This window comes from Leptinotarsa decemlineata, unplaced genomic scaffold, assembly GCF_025532065.1.
Source record: "Leptinotarsa decemlineata unplaced genomic scaffold, Ldec_3_MD MMD2_tig00000157_RagTag_RagTag, whole genome shotgun sequence".
Classification (NCBI taxonomy): domain Eukaryota; kingdom Metazoa; phylum Arthropoda; class Insecta; order Coleoptera; family Chrysomelidae; genus Leptinotarsa; species Leptinotarsa decemlineata.
This window is the reverse complement of record NW_027412543.1, coordinates 156,246-172,310: the sequence shown is the minus strand read 5'-3', so window position 1 is coordinate 172,310 and position 16,065 is coordinate 156,246. Positions and strand designations below refer to the sequence as shown.

General features: G+C 35.8%; 1 long non-coding RNA gene across 1 annotated transcript in view; it reads right to left on the bottom strand.

Annotated features, from left to right (window-relative positions):
- Positions 1–16,065, bottom strand: part of LOC141481363 (uncharacterized) — a 165,666-nt gene that overhangs the window by 20,333 nt on the left and 129,268 nt on the right. The gene's annotated exons all lie outside the window — the stretch shown is intronic.

Sequence of the window (16,065 nt, the reverse complement as noted above, 5' to 3'; positions counted from 1 at the left end):
CTAATCGCAAAAAACATGATTCTCATTTAGAATAACAGGTGTGGAATGTATTCCTGTCATTTTATATTTGTTATGATATATAGCACTTACACTCGATCCTATGAAATGAAATATATTGGTCAAACTGAAATACAATTTCTTGAATGTCTAAAAGTCGCCTAATACATAATTCTTTCTCAGAAAAACAGTTTCAAAATGTATTGCTGTCATTTCATTTCCGTTATGAAATGTAACACTCGATCTTCTGAAATGAAATATGTGGGTTATACTGAAATATAACTTCTTGAATGTGCCTGATTCTCTGTCGGAATAACAGATGTGAAATGAATTTCTGGTATGTAATAATTTTATATGAAATTCAACACTCGATTTTTGAAATGGAAAATGTGTGTCACACTGAAATACAATATCTTGAATGTGTCAAAAAACGCAAGGTACATGATTCTCTTTCAGGAAAACAGATGTGAAAAGTATTGCTGTCCTTTTATATTCGTTATGAGGAATATCACTCAATCATATGAAATGAAATATGTGTGTCATACTGAAATACAATTTCTTGAATTTCTAAAAATAGCAATATACATGATTCTATTTCGGAAAAACAGTAGCGAAATGTATTGCTGTCATTTTATAATTTTTATGGAATATAACACTCGATCTTATGAAATGGAATATGTTGGTCATTCTGAAATACAATTTTCAGAATTCGTCTTATTCTCTTTCAGAATAACAGATGTGGAATGCATTACTGTTATTTTATATTTGTTATGAAATTTAACATTCAATCTTCAAAATGGAATACGTTGGTCATACTGAAATACAAATTCTTGAATGTGTCTGATTCTCTTTCAGGAAAACAGACGTGGAGTGTATTGCTGTTATTTCATATTCGTTATGGATTATAATACTCGATCTTATAATACGAAATATGTTGGTCATACTTGAATACAATTTCATGAATGAGTCTATAAATCGCAAGATACATGATTCTCATTCGGAAAAACAAATGCGAAATGTATTGCTGTCATTCTATTATGGATATCAAATTCAACACTTGATATTATGAAATGGAATATTTTGGTGATACCTGAATACAATTTCTTGAATGAGGTTATGAATCGCAAGATGCGAAATTCTCTTTCAGACCAACAGAGTGAAATGTATTTCTGTAATTTCATAATTTTATATGAAATTTAACACTCGATATTATGAAATGGAAAATGTTGGTCATGCTTTATTAGAATTTCTTGAATGAGTCTATGAATCGCAAGATACATGATTCTTCCTCAGAATAACAAATGTGAAATGTATTGCTGTCATATTATATTTGTTATGAAATATAACACTCGATCTTATGAAATGAAATATGTGTGTCATACTGAAATACAACTTTTTGAATGTGTCTTATTCCCTTTCAGAATAATAGATGTAAAATGTATTCCTGTTATTTTATATTCGTAATGAAATTTCACACTCAATCTTCAAAATGGAAAATGATGGTCGTATTCGTATACAATTTTTTGAATGAGTCTATTATTCGCAAGATACATGATTCTCTTTTAGAATAACAGGTGTTATATGTTCCTCTGTCATTTTATATTTGGTATGAAATATAACAGTCAATCTTATGAAATGGTATATGTTGGTCAGACTGAAATACAATTTCTTGAATGTCTAAAAATCGCAAGATACATGATTCTCTTCCAGAAAAACAAATGCAGAATGTATTGCTGTCATTTCATATTGATATGAAATGTAACACTCGATCTTATGAAATGAAATATGTGGGTCATACTGAAATATATCTTCTTGAATGTGTCTCATTTTTTTTCAGGAAAACAGTCGTGAAGAGTATTGCTGTTATTTCATATTTGTTATGAAATATAATACTCGATCTTATAATACGAAATATGTTGGTCATATTTGAATACAATTTTTTTGAATGAGTCTATAAATGTCAAGATACATGATTCTCTTCCATAAAAACTGATGTAGGATGTATTTCTGTCATTTCCTATTTGTTATTATTCCTATAAAATGGAAAATGTGTGTTATTCTGAAATACAATTTCTTGAATTTCTAAAAATCGCAAGATACATGATTCCTTTTCGGAAAAACAGATGCGAAATGTATTGCAGTCATTTTATTTATATCACGAAATTCAACACTCGATATTATGGAATCGAATATGTTGGTCATACTTAAATGCAATTCTTTAAAGGAGTCTATAAATTGCAAGATACATGATTCTTTTTCAGAATAACAGATGTGGAATGTATTGCTGTCATTTTATATTTGTTATGAAATATAACACTAGATCTTATGAAATGAAATGTGTGGGTCATACTGAAATATAACTTCTTGAATGTGTCTGATTATCTTTCAGAATAACAGATGTGAAATGTATTGCTCTTATTTTATATTTGCTATGAAATATAACACTCGATCTTTTAATACGAAATATGTTGGCCTTACTTGAATACAATTTCTTGAAAGAGTCTATAAATCGCAAGATACATGATTCTTTTGAAAAAAACTGATGTATAATGTATTGCTGTCATTTTATATCTGTAAATAATCTTATAAAATGGAAAATCTGTTTCATACTTGAATACAATTTCTTAAAAGTCTAAAAATCGCAAGATACATGATTCTCATTCGGGAAAACAGATGCGAAATGTATTGCTGTCATTCTATTATGGTTATCAAATTCAACACTTGATATTATGGAATGGAATATTCTGGTGATACCTGAATACAATTTCTTGAATGAGTTTATGAATCGCAAGATGCATGATTCTCTTTCAGACTAACAGATATGAAATGTATTTCTGTAATTTCATAATTTTATATGAAATTCAACACTCGATATTATGATATGGAATATGTTGGTCATGCTTTAATGCAATTTCATGAATGAGTCTATGAATCGCAAGATACATGATTCTTTCTCAAAATAACAAATGTGAAATGTATTGCTGTCATATTATATTTGTTATGAAATATAACACTCGATCTTATGAAATGAAATATGTATGTCTTACTGAAATACAATTTTTTGAATGTGTCTTATTCTCTTTCAGAATAGCAGATGTAAAATTCATTCCAGTTATTTCATATTTGTGATGAAATTACACACTCAATCTTCGAAATGCTGAATGTTGGTCATACTTGAATACAATTATTTGAATGAGTCTACTAATCGCAAAAAACATGATTCTCTTTCAGAATAACAGGTGTGGAATGTATTCCTGTCATTTTATATCTGTTATGATATATAGCACGGACACTCGATCCTATGAAATGAAATATATTGGTCAAACTGAAATACAATTTTTTTAATGTCTAAAAATCGCTAAATACATGATTCACTTTCAGAAAAACAGTTTCAAAATGTATTGCTGTCATTTCATTTCCGTTATGAAATGTAACACTCGATCTTCTGAAATGAAATATGTGGGTTATACCGATGTCATTTATGTGCGTGGATATCAAAAACATGACTTTCTGACTGAAAAATTTCACAAGAAGAATATACCTACACGCGTTGTGAATTTGGAGGGCTATGAAAATACAACATGAATGATTCCCACATTCGACAATAACGAAGGTGCCTCACCTTGTATGCATCACATTCCCAACCAAACCAACTACAATTGCAGTCTCCGAAACGTAGATATTTTATACAAATGGCTTTGTGATATATCACCAAAATAAAAATGTATAATAAATTTCTGAATCATTTCTTCTCTTTCATCTAACCTCACCGCCTCATGATACCCTCAACAAAAATATAAAACGTATGCAAAACGGTCGAAAATGCACGAAAAACGATCGCATGTAAAACGTTCGGACGCAAAACGGTCGAAAACACACGCAAAACGATCGTAAATGCACGAAAAACGGTCGAAAACGCACGAAGAACGGTCGAAAACGCACGAAAAACGGTCGGAAACGCACGCAAAAACGGTCGAAAGTCATGCAAAATCTCATTGCTGAATACGTCGCTCCCCCATTGCCCTCACGTTGAGTCCACAACACGTAACCCCTCGACACTTTCGGGTTTCTCTTAAACTGACATGTTTTTTCTCAAATGATATATTTTGACGCACCCTGTACACTTCGACGTCATGTTTTTTTCTTTCAATGATGTATTTTGAGATATCCCGCACACAGTAGTATTACTTACTCTTCATTTTCAAACCGGCAACACTACATTGCCCCATAAACAATGATTTATTGTACAACCGGCAACGTCGACCCTGCAATGCTGGCATTGGCAGCGTATAACCTCGATTCCATCTCCATCTCTCTTTGCCTCGATTACGTCACACGCGTCTCTCGCTCTTAGACACATATACACATATTTATATGAAATATTAATTATTTCCCTAATCTAAGTATATTTTCCTATCTTCAACATGATAATGACGATTACAACTTTCCTAACATTCTACGGAAATCAAAAAAATGCTGTCAAGTATAATGAATGAGTCAATTTCGGTCCCGACAAAACTAACGCTATAAATACCCAACATTCGCAGTTACTTTCAATATCTTACATTGATGTAGAGGCTAAGGACAATATCTAGCACCCGGACAATTCAGGTTCGAATCTAATAACTATAAACTTGTTTTAATCAAAATCACGTGACAAGGGGGCCTGAGCAGTGATGCGGAGTGCCAAGGGGGACGAGGGCGGAGTACTAAGGGGGCTGATAGGTGAGGCGGAGTACCAAGGGGGCCGAGGGGCGGAGTTCCACGCTTGAATCGCTACGATATTCATTCCATCCTGCGTCGATGACGTCACATGTTTGAACCAAAAATTGCAAAAAGTTTAGCTCCATAAGAAAATACATGAGGTTTTGAGCTCGTCTCGGTGTTGTTCATCTACTCACAATTTTTCGTGAGATACAATGGATCGATCATTTTTGCGAATTTGATAGCCGTTGCTAGCAACGTTTTGTTGTCTTGAAAATGGTATTCAATGTTCTCAGTGAAATGGAATATAGAAATTTGTCCTGTCTGAAAAAACTCAGCTCAAAATAACTTAGTAATATTTATATTTTTCATACATTCTATCCTTGATAATATCAATACTTACAATACAATTTCACAACATCCAGTGGTCTTTCTGTGTTGTTACTATTGACGATTTGTTGACAAGCCGCGTGTTAGACTTTTTGACCTGTTCGATCGTAGTTGCTTCAATTTCAAGTTATATTCAAGAAGATGGATGTTGATTTTAATGGTAGTAGTATTACTCGAATAGATATATCTGAGAAAGCAAATGCAATAGTATCTAATATGTTATCGGCCAAATCCAAGTAAGTTTATGTGACAACATAATATGACCAATTTCGTGAATGGTACGTCAAGAAACAGTTGAAGAATTATTACATATATCTATAGATCTATTTCTATTGATAAAATACCCAATTCAAAGACCTACTACACAAGAACCTTCACTGTTTCAAATTCTGATAACATTGAGATATACCGCAAGTATAGAGCAATACGGCCGCCTCATACAAAAAATAATAGATCATATTCGGAATATTCGACAGGAAAATGTATCAACCAGCTTGATTATGAAATAGCTGGGAAAAGACATATATGAGAGCTACACAGGTCACTGTTTCAGGAGAATCTCTGTCACTCTTCTATACAATGCAGGGGGCAACTATACATTCATGAAACATCACGGTGGCTGAAAAGCTGCCTCCGTAGCAGAAGCATACACCGAAGATTGTTTGAATAACAAATTTGAGATTTTTAACAAAATATCGAATTGTCTATCTTCTTCCAAACAAACTAAAATATCTGACGAATATGTGGAATTAACTCACATTACAATTGATTATTATTCCAAATAATAAAATTGTTTTATGATGAATGATCGATTAATAATTGACTTTCTCAAAAATAAAACTTTCAAAACGTAATATTTCATGTTTACTTTGACAGTGAAAAAATGTCTATTTTCCACGGTGAAAAAAGTGGACATTCACGCATCAACAGAGATGTAGAAATGTCAAATTCTGTGACAGTTGAACAAAAACACATTTTTATACAGAAAATAATCGTAAAGAGAAGAAGTAATTTTGAAAATACCCATATGGCAAATGACAAATTTAAATAACTCACCTTTCCCGACATCAGCTCTTTGTTTGGTCTAACTTTTTCAAACAGTTTTTTCATAATCATCCTTTGTATTTGCGCCAAAGATGCAAATTTTTTCATGAGCTTCAACCTATTTGAGAAAAGGCAAACTTCGTTGGCAAAAGAACATTTTAGTGTTGTTTGAAACACAGTCTCTCCAAAAAACAATTTCTTCCTGATTTTCTGGGTAAAGTGCATATGAAACACTTTTTAGATATCGCAATACATCTCCTGCATTCATGGTTACCAAAGAAACATTGAAGTAGCGGAGGGGACATTTGGGAGGGACAGGATTCACAATTTAGTTCATTGACTAGCAAGTGAACCAGAGTTTCTTCCGTTTTGTTATATGTAATGTAATAATGAGTTATCTTCAAGTCATTGTTCAATAGATTTGCATCATTTCAATCAACAAGCTTCTGGGAAGGTGATTATTTAGCATTTTTGACTTTACACTGCTCTCCAAGTTCGAAATATAGTGAATGTTCACATTGGTAACAGAATGGTACTGACGGTAAGATATAATTCACTTCAATTTTGGAGAGATAAAATTCAGTCTGAATTAACTATAAACTATTTTCAATACTTTTCAACTATCGTTACGATTTTGTTCAAAATTTATTTTCCTGTTCGTCACCAAGAGAGTTGAAACATATCATTAAAGTTTGGCAAACTTTAGAGCTATGAAAATGGAAACACCACTGTTCCGAGCTTTCATAAAATTATGTGTTTATGATGTCATTGGAAACAAATTATGCTAGGCCGGGTCTGTCTGAAGGATAACTAGATTTATTGAGGTTATTTGTGTATTTTCACAAATTATTATTTGTTTCTGAAACGTAATTATATGTTTTCTAGTGCGTAGTAATAAAACGAAATATTCATTTATTTGTTTCAAATGTGAAGCAACAATTTTAATGCAGGCAAAATTTGATATTCGAAGAACTGAGAATCATTTAGGAATCAATAGCAATTACGAGCGTGTCGTGAAACTGCGTAGAAATGTTTTGCAAAAATTATGAGAAGGTACAGAATCGGTGTGTTACATTATACACTGTGTCCCAGCTAAAAGTTGTCACCACTTAATCTGCAAACAGCAATTGTGGAAACTATAAAGTTTTGTGGGCGTCAAGAACTGGCTTCGAGAGGAACAAACGATTCTGGCCCTGTTTCTATGACTTATGAGGAGTCAGTCACAAATGACAGCAATTTCAGAGCCATCTTAAGAATGAGGATGGAATACAAAATTGCTCAAACACAGTGAAAACATTGCTCTGAACGCGACATATATGACCGCCAAGGTCCAAAATGATCCGATATCGATTTGTGGGAAAATGATTCAGAAGAAAATTGTAAAATATTTGAATGAAGCGAAAACCTTCGGTTTTGTAGAGGAAACTGCGATATTTCGGGACATGAACAACTTCCACTATGTGTTAGATACACAAAAAAGGTCGAAACTTGTTATGCAGTGAAAGAAAATAATCTCGGATTTGTGAAAGTCAATAATACAACTCCACAACCATTGGTTGACACGATCATAGTGTCTCTGAAAAAACTTGCCATTGACTGCAACGACATGATGAGACAGGGGTACGATGATGAAAATAATGAAGTTGCCATCAGCTGTTTCCACTACTTCAAAATCGAGTTTTTCTTGTTTCGAATGTTTGCACAAACTGAATTCTGGTCATGAAGCTATCTCTTTTATAACTACGAAACACTATGATGAGGTATATTTTATGAAAACTTCATTGCCACCTATTTGAAAATACCTGAAAAATAGGTAAATTAATTGACATCACAGGTATGGGACAAGGGGTGAAAATATTCGAATACTCAACTATATTATGATCCAAGGTTCAGGATGTGAAAATATATTTCATTCCAAAATGATTGTGTTTTCTTTATTGGGCCGGATACATTTTGAACCACCCTCTCACCCAGTTGTCTCACAGCCAAAATCATTGCAAAATGATAGTTAACAATAGTTACATCGTATTCTTCTATCGACGTGATTCAATGGAAGATTGAATCTCATCAAGTTTACATCGGTCGGTGGCCGGAAGGTTCGACGTGGGTGCTTTGTTCACTCAGTCAATTGGCCGATGTGTGATTCGATGGTTCAAGCCGCAGGCTGCACGCTCGATTTTCACTAGCTATCATCTAACCCGTCTTAGGAATCACACGTTGGAAAGTAAGACTTCGTTAGTCCGTAGCTGGCACAGGTTTCGACTTCGAGGGTTGTCGTTCGTAGGGGTGCGATACCTGGTTAACGGAAAAAACATATTTTATACATATTTTTTCAATAACATCATCAGGGGTTAGCATGTTAGTCATCTACTGATTGAATCCTATGTTTCAGATTCAGATATTCAACTTTCCAAAGAGTTTACGCGCCAACTGAGATGAAATTTTGACGCGCATTTGAAACCAAATTGTACTCGCCCCAGAAGATAGTTATTGGTCACACAAACTGATTTCGATAGTACATTGGCAAAATATGACGCAAGTGGGCGGAGTCGTTCAACAGAGAAAGATTTTACGTTTCTGCGCTCTCTCAGTTGGCCCGTACTATATTTACTTTCGCGTAGATACGTATATATTCCTGATTGGGAAGAAGGAAAAGATTCATTCGAGAAGGAGAACTTATTCCGTTATTCAAACAAATTGAAATTTTGTTCCTATCCAATGATTCAACTGTTGTGTATCTGCACATCAAGTGTTTATACAAGGCATATCTGCTGAAGCTTCCATTCAATATCTGCAGAACTAGGTTTCTAACATATTTCAATTTTGCAAACGTTAGTGGGTCAACAAGAACAATGACTAACTTGACACAACCAGTCAATTGAAAATTGTTATTAATGATCCGTAGCTCAAAAATTTTTTTGAAAACAACAACTGTCAAATATTATGTTTTCATTTGTGTATTCAATTTGGAATGAATTTCATTATCTGTGAAAATATTGATGATTTCAATAAATATTTTTCCAAAAATTCAAAACAGTTGTTGTTTCAAGCGATTTCGAAATGCAAAGTTGAGATTTTGAGAATCAATTCATCAATATTTTCTTGATGAACCATTGTCTAAAAATATAGCGTTTTCGAAATACAAGTGTTGAAATTAAAAAATTTAAATTTTATTTTGTCCAGAACTTCTAATATATTAGCCTTAGTTGAATATGATGTATATTCCTCAGCATTTAGGTTTGATTACGAAAGAATGGTCCAACAAAAGGATCACCCCAAATTCCTGCCACAAAATTTAATTTTGGAAATATTGGATGTGAATTTGACGTGAAATATATTTGAATCACTTCAGGATCGAAAATTTTGACAATTCATTTTCCTCTCAAGATAAAAGGTAAATTCATCCAAAATAACGTATGATGTACAACAAAGTCATACATACGAATTTCGTGAGGATCTCACAAAATTTAACTCTTCTGTCGATGTGAGGGTGGCACTTGCACTTGTCACTGCTATATATCGTAATTCAGATGTTGATGGCTCTCTCCATATGCACATGAGAACATATTGTTACGTTATTCCCCGTGGGTTCCCCAGTAGTCAACTAAACTGAACAATAATCAAACTTAACTCCATTCCACTTTATAAATACAACAAACACTTCAACTAAAACTTCGACTATTATTCGAATATCTATCGCCTTACTAGATCGCTCCACGTACCGCACTGTCACTTCCGCTTGACTGTGGCGATGGGCGAGTGGATGGCGCTTATATTCGGCAATCGAAGGCGCCAGAATATTCCTTGAAATTCCATCGAAGTCGGTAGCATTATTCTCAAAGTAACGCCACGCCTGGAACGGTGGCGAACGTCGAACATTCGCGCGCTCTTAGCTACGTCATAGTTGGTTTATGGCTTCCAGTGGCGGCCGGCGTTATTTTCTTTAGGGCATGATTTACAACAATATGAAAATATTCCAGATATTTATTTCAATTTTCTCAATGAAATGAGCCTATATAAAGTCTACAGTCTCTAAACTTTGAATAATTTAGACATTTCGGGCAGTTCCGGAGCCTTATTTTTGGGGAAAAAGCTGAATGAAACACCCCATATACAGTGTTGTAATCTGACGCAAAAGTAGATTTCCTTCAAAACTATATTGGGTTTCCATATACCTATCTCTTCTGCTTTTCACACAAAAGGCGTTTATATATTTCACTTATGAGTAATTTTTTCATCTCAACAATGGAACATCCTGTATTGCAATGAAAAGCAAAAAAGGATTTTATCGAAAAATTAAGAATCATAAATAGTGTATCATATTAATAAATGCTCAAAATGGTGTCCATTATTCTCGATGCACAGGCGAAGTCTTTCTTGAAATGAGTGCTGAACCCTGGATAATATATTTTGCGATATGGGACGAAACACTTTCCTTATTCATACTTTCATATCCTGAGGTGTCGTTGGCGGTGTATCGTGAACAATTATTTTGGTATATCCCCATAAAAAATTGTCGAAACTTGTAAAGACCGGAGAACTGGCTGGCCAGTTCTGTTGACCTCCTCGTCCTATCCATCTATTTGGATATTGTCTATCCAACTCGTTTCTAACACGTCTATCAAATTGTGCTGGATCACCATCTACCTGCATCCACATCAGTTGACGAATATCAGGAGGTATACTTTCCAATAGCAGGGCCTTGCAAAAAAAAACCATGGGGGGAAATAATCTCAATTTTCCGAACCCTACCAGCAAAATTTCTCAACTTTTGAAAGAATTAAAGCCGAGGGATTAGTTACTACAATAATATATTGATTTTCCTACTTAGCTGTCCAAAGATTGGCATAATGATTATTCCGGCTAGGGTATGCACAAACAGAAATGAATTTTGGTGATTATAAAAATAATAATGGGAATTATTCTACTTTGGTCCAAGGTCCTCGATCTTCCACCGTATCCACCATGTATAGGAATATTCAATGCAAATGATTGGAAACAACACTCAAATAATATTATGCTTATTATTCTCCACTATTGTTTTTTCTATCTTCACGGCCCGAAATTTCTTAACTTTTCCAAGTCGAAAAAACAGCGAAAAGTTGGGGATTTTGTAAAATTGTCACTTCAAAATTTGTGAACTGTTCAGGACTGTTTCTGTTTTTTTCGTTAATCAACTGTCGCCCTCATACGAACGACAACTCTCAGAAGTTGAGAAACTTGTGAGAGCTAAGGACTAACGAGATTTTGCCTTTTAACGTGTGATACCTAACACGGTTGCAGAATCATTCCAGTTTCAGCCAGATAAATTCTCTCGAGAAAAATATCTGGTCGAAGTGGGAATCGATCCCTCGGTCTTCCGATCGTGAGTCGGGTGCACTACCATCGCGGCCAATTCCACAAATGTTCTCTTACTTGGGAGAATTTTTGAAGTTTTCAAACAACTCAGAATTTGAAAGTATGGGATCTCCAAGTTATGCATGTTGGGAAATCCCAATATTCTCCTGGTTCTTTCCCTTTTCTCATTACCTCTCCCTTTCTTTTCTCTCATTTTCATTTTTTTTTTTTATTTTTATTATTTTTTTACTATTATTTTTTTCTGTCTTCACGGTCCAAATTTTCCCAAGTATTTCCCAAGTCGAAAAACAGGGGGGGAGTGGGCATAACCCTTCATGTGTACTCTTTACAAACAGTTTGCACAGAGTACCAGCCATCCACTATTCAACAACACGAGCACCACACATCTGCACTCCACGAAGATCCAGCCACGAATGAATACCCACACTGCTTTCTGTGAGCTCATCGGTCCCTTCCCCACCACTATAACACGAGCACCTCACATCTGCACTCCACAAAGTTTCAGTCACGAATAAATGATTTCGCCTTCTGTCAACGCATTGAAATTGGTCGCTTGTGACGTCGGCTCTAGTGGGACTCTTGAAACAGAGTACGCACGTCTACACTTCGAGAAGTTCCAACGACCACTGACATACTCATTTAGCCTTCTGTAGGCGCATCGAGTTGGGATTGTTGGTGGGAAGGTTAACTCTGATGCTTATCAATTTGGAATGATGGGGATTGTTCGTACCCTATTAGCGATGTGCGCACAATTGGACAGATTGTGGTGGGAAGTGGTTCGCTATCGACTTTATAAGAATTGATTATTTTCATATTGAATCATGTCATTCCAAACTACAGATTTTTTCACAGAGAACGTGTTGGACGTGCTGGAGGGGGAGTTGGCATTTTGCCAAACGATCTCTACAGTGTGTCCAATACGACATTGACAGTGCTCGATTACACGGTACTGAGGCCGTGGGGGTCGAAATTCAACTGAGCAGGGGTTGTCACAGAATAATCTCGGTTTACAACCCTCCGAACATTCGTCTACTCCCAGAATCTTTGGATGAACTGCTGATGGGAAGCAACATTCCGACAATTGCTGTTGGCGACTTCAATGCCAAGCACAGACCTTGGAGCAGAGCCACAAATCGAAACGGCCAAGCGCTCCATGCGCATGTTGACAGGCATGAATATCTTGTACTGGGACCAGATGAGCCTACGTACTATCGCGGGCAGACTAGGCCTGACGTACTAGACATCGCGCTTCTCAGAAACGTATCTCTGACTAGCGAAATTTACGTTCTGTCGGAACTGGATTCTGATCATAATCCAGTAATCCTGGTATTGGGCGATGACCTTCCTCCCCCTGATTATCGCATGAGATCCAAGACGGACTGGGATGCCTTCACAGCCCAGCTCGAAGAGATGCGCGCTCCTCCTGAGGTACTCGATTCTCCCGACGATTTCGACGCGACAGTTGAGCGTTTCGAGCTTTCTGTGAATGATGCGTTTCGAGCGGCCACCTCCAGGGAGGAGTGTTCGCTGAAGAGCTACAACGAGTTTCCCCCTCGTATCAAAGCCTTGATACGAGAGAGAAATCGCCTGAGAAGGCTCTATCAGCGAACCCTTTTCCCAGGGGACAAAACAGCGGCGAACAGGATGGCCAATCAAGTCAAACAGGCCATCATTGAGCATCGAAACGAAAGGTGGGAAGAGCTCTTGGAATCCTTCGAACCTGGGAGTGACGAGCTACAACATTCATGATGTACTATGACGTCAACAATCAGAATGAGTGGGCAATGAGCCAACATCTTTCATATGGAGGCTTTGAGTTGACAGATTTTAACATAGATATCACTCAAATTCCTGATGATGCCGATAAACGATACATTCTGGAAATGGACTTGGAATATCTCCAGCATTTGCATGACAAACATAAAGATCTACCATTTTGCCCGGAACATATATGTCCTAAGAAGAAAAAACCTCCAGAAAAAGCTAAACAGCTTTCAAAGTTGATGGGTACTTTGCAACCGAAGGAGAAATATATTAAACATTACAGGGCATTGAAGCAGGCTCCAGCACATGGATTGATATTGAAGGAAATCCATCGAGTGTTGAAATTTGAACAAAGTCCATGGCTGAAGTCCTATATCGATTTGAATGAAAAGTTACGCGCAAAGGCATCAAATGAGTTTGAAAAAAAATTATATAAGTTAATGAACAATGCAGTCTTCGGTAAAACTATAGAGAACATTCGGAAAAAAATTAACATCACACTTCTCACCGAATGGAATGGTAGATATGGAGCAGAAGCCTACATTTCTGAGCCTAAGTTCAAGTCTTGCACCATATTCAATGAAAACTGTTGAGCTTAATGAGCTTAATAAGCTGCAAATTTTCCTAAACAAGCCTATATATGAAGGACAGGCTATTTTGGATTTGGCAAAGACAGTCATCTACGATTTCCACTATGAATATATAGTGGAGAGCTTCGGAGACGGATGTACCGTTAGGTATACCGATACCGATTCTCTCATATACGAGCTGCGACAAGACCCTTACGAGATAATGAAGCGAGACTGTCATCAACGCTTCGATACTTGGGATTATCCATCCAATAATCAGTTCAACGTTCCTTTGGTGAATAAAAAGGTTCTCGGGATGATGAAGGACGAGAACAATGGCGTACCGATGACGGACTATGTTGGACTTCGTTCTGAATTATATGCAACGAAGGTGCTGAGGGTGATTATGAGGAGAAAAAATAAATTTCTGAATGAGGGATATGATGAAGATGAAATTGCGATGGAATTGAAGAATTTGGGGAGCACCAAGAAAGCAAAGGGAGTTGAAATATCGGTTATGAAAACGTCAATCACGTTTGACGGTTATGAAGAATATCTCAACAATTGGAAATGTATGAGTGCCACTCAAACACTAATTCGCTCTGATAAATATCAAGTGCACTCCATCGTCCAGGAAAAGATCGCATTTTCCCCTGAAGATGATGAAAGATATCTAATACCCGATTCTGATGAAACTTTATCATGGTGGTATTATTGCATAGCCGAAGAAATTGATATATCATAACTTTGTAAATTCATCAAAATAAAATGTTTGATTTGAAATTGACTATTCCTGTTCACTTCCACAATGATAAATCTTTTGAAAAACTATTACTTCTCGAATGCTGGAAACGCCTGCATGTAAAACTTTTTTCAATCTCATTGACCATAGATATATGTTGTAAATTCGATATTAGGTATTTCTAAACACCTCCCCTACGATGACAAAACGTAAGTATCAGTGCACAAGCAGTAACTTCAAAGACACTTTTTTTGTGGTTATTATATGCCTACTGGGGAAACTTCCACAATGAAAAAAGGATAACGCATGCGCAGTCCTACCTCCTGGGTGATGTGGGAACGGACTTTGCAAATTGTCATCTTGGAGGAATGTACAGAATTTCCTACACTCAGTCAACTTCAACAGTTGTCATATTCCTTCCTCATACAATGAACTTGACATAAATTTTTTGCCCTATATCATAAGGACCTTTTCTCTTAATAACACGTCCACAGAAATTCAGGTTTTGTTCCCTATTACAAACAGTTTACTGCCTTCCTGTTAGACGATATTCCTATTTTTTGAAAATATGTAACAATGAAAAAGCAGTTGATGTGCATAAAATTTTGATTAGCGAAACATCCTAAATAATGCTTCGAAGGAAATTATTTCGATATTTTGAATACTAAATTTGCATAGTAATTTTGAGATGAATTTTATTGGCTGATAGTCTGTATTTTCAGACGAAAATTGATTGGAACCAAAAAATCAGTTCTAGTTCATACCATAAACGATTTTCAATCTTTCTGTCATGCGTTATTTTTTTGGAAAATGTGTGGCAAAAATAACGTTTTTTCGAAACTATTGGAGTTCTTGAATTGACCGTTCCAACGCATTGAAATTTTGCGAAATATTTTAGGCGATAATCGCGGCATAAATGAACGTTTTATCGCACTGAATTTTTGACTTTTTTCAAAAGCGATTCTCATGTTATTTTTGCCTCATTTTCCGTGGCGCGATACAATGCAAATAATATGGGCTTTTAGGAGGAATGAGGGTTTAAGAAATGCATTTTTCGATGCGATTCAAACGACAAAACTGGCTATTTTAATGCATCCAGATTTTGCAAAATTATCAATGCGTTTTTCGAGACAAAACTGAACATTTTATCGCATTATATCCTCCTATATCCTCGTTAACACATTTCATTCCCAAACGACACCCTATATGAATTTTTCTAATATGTTTACCTTCATCTGGATAACTCTTCCTGATGATGCTAACTTGGTTAACGAAAATGTGGCTTAGTGCCCTTCTGACCGCAATCTTTGTTTTCTCTCTGTCAATGAATTCTACATTTCTTCTTCTTTCATTTGGCGTACTGTGCGTGATGATCTGAATATATATTGCATCATATAACTCACATCTACCTCGATTTGGGTATTCCACAAGGTTCCGCTACGAGGTCTTGAAGTAACTAAACTGATGCTCTATGAGGGGTGGTATTGGATTTTGATC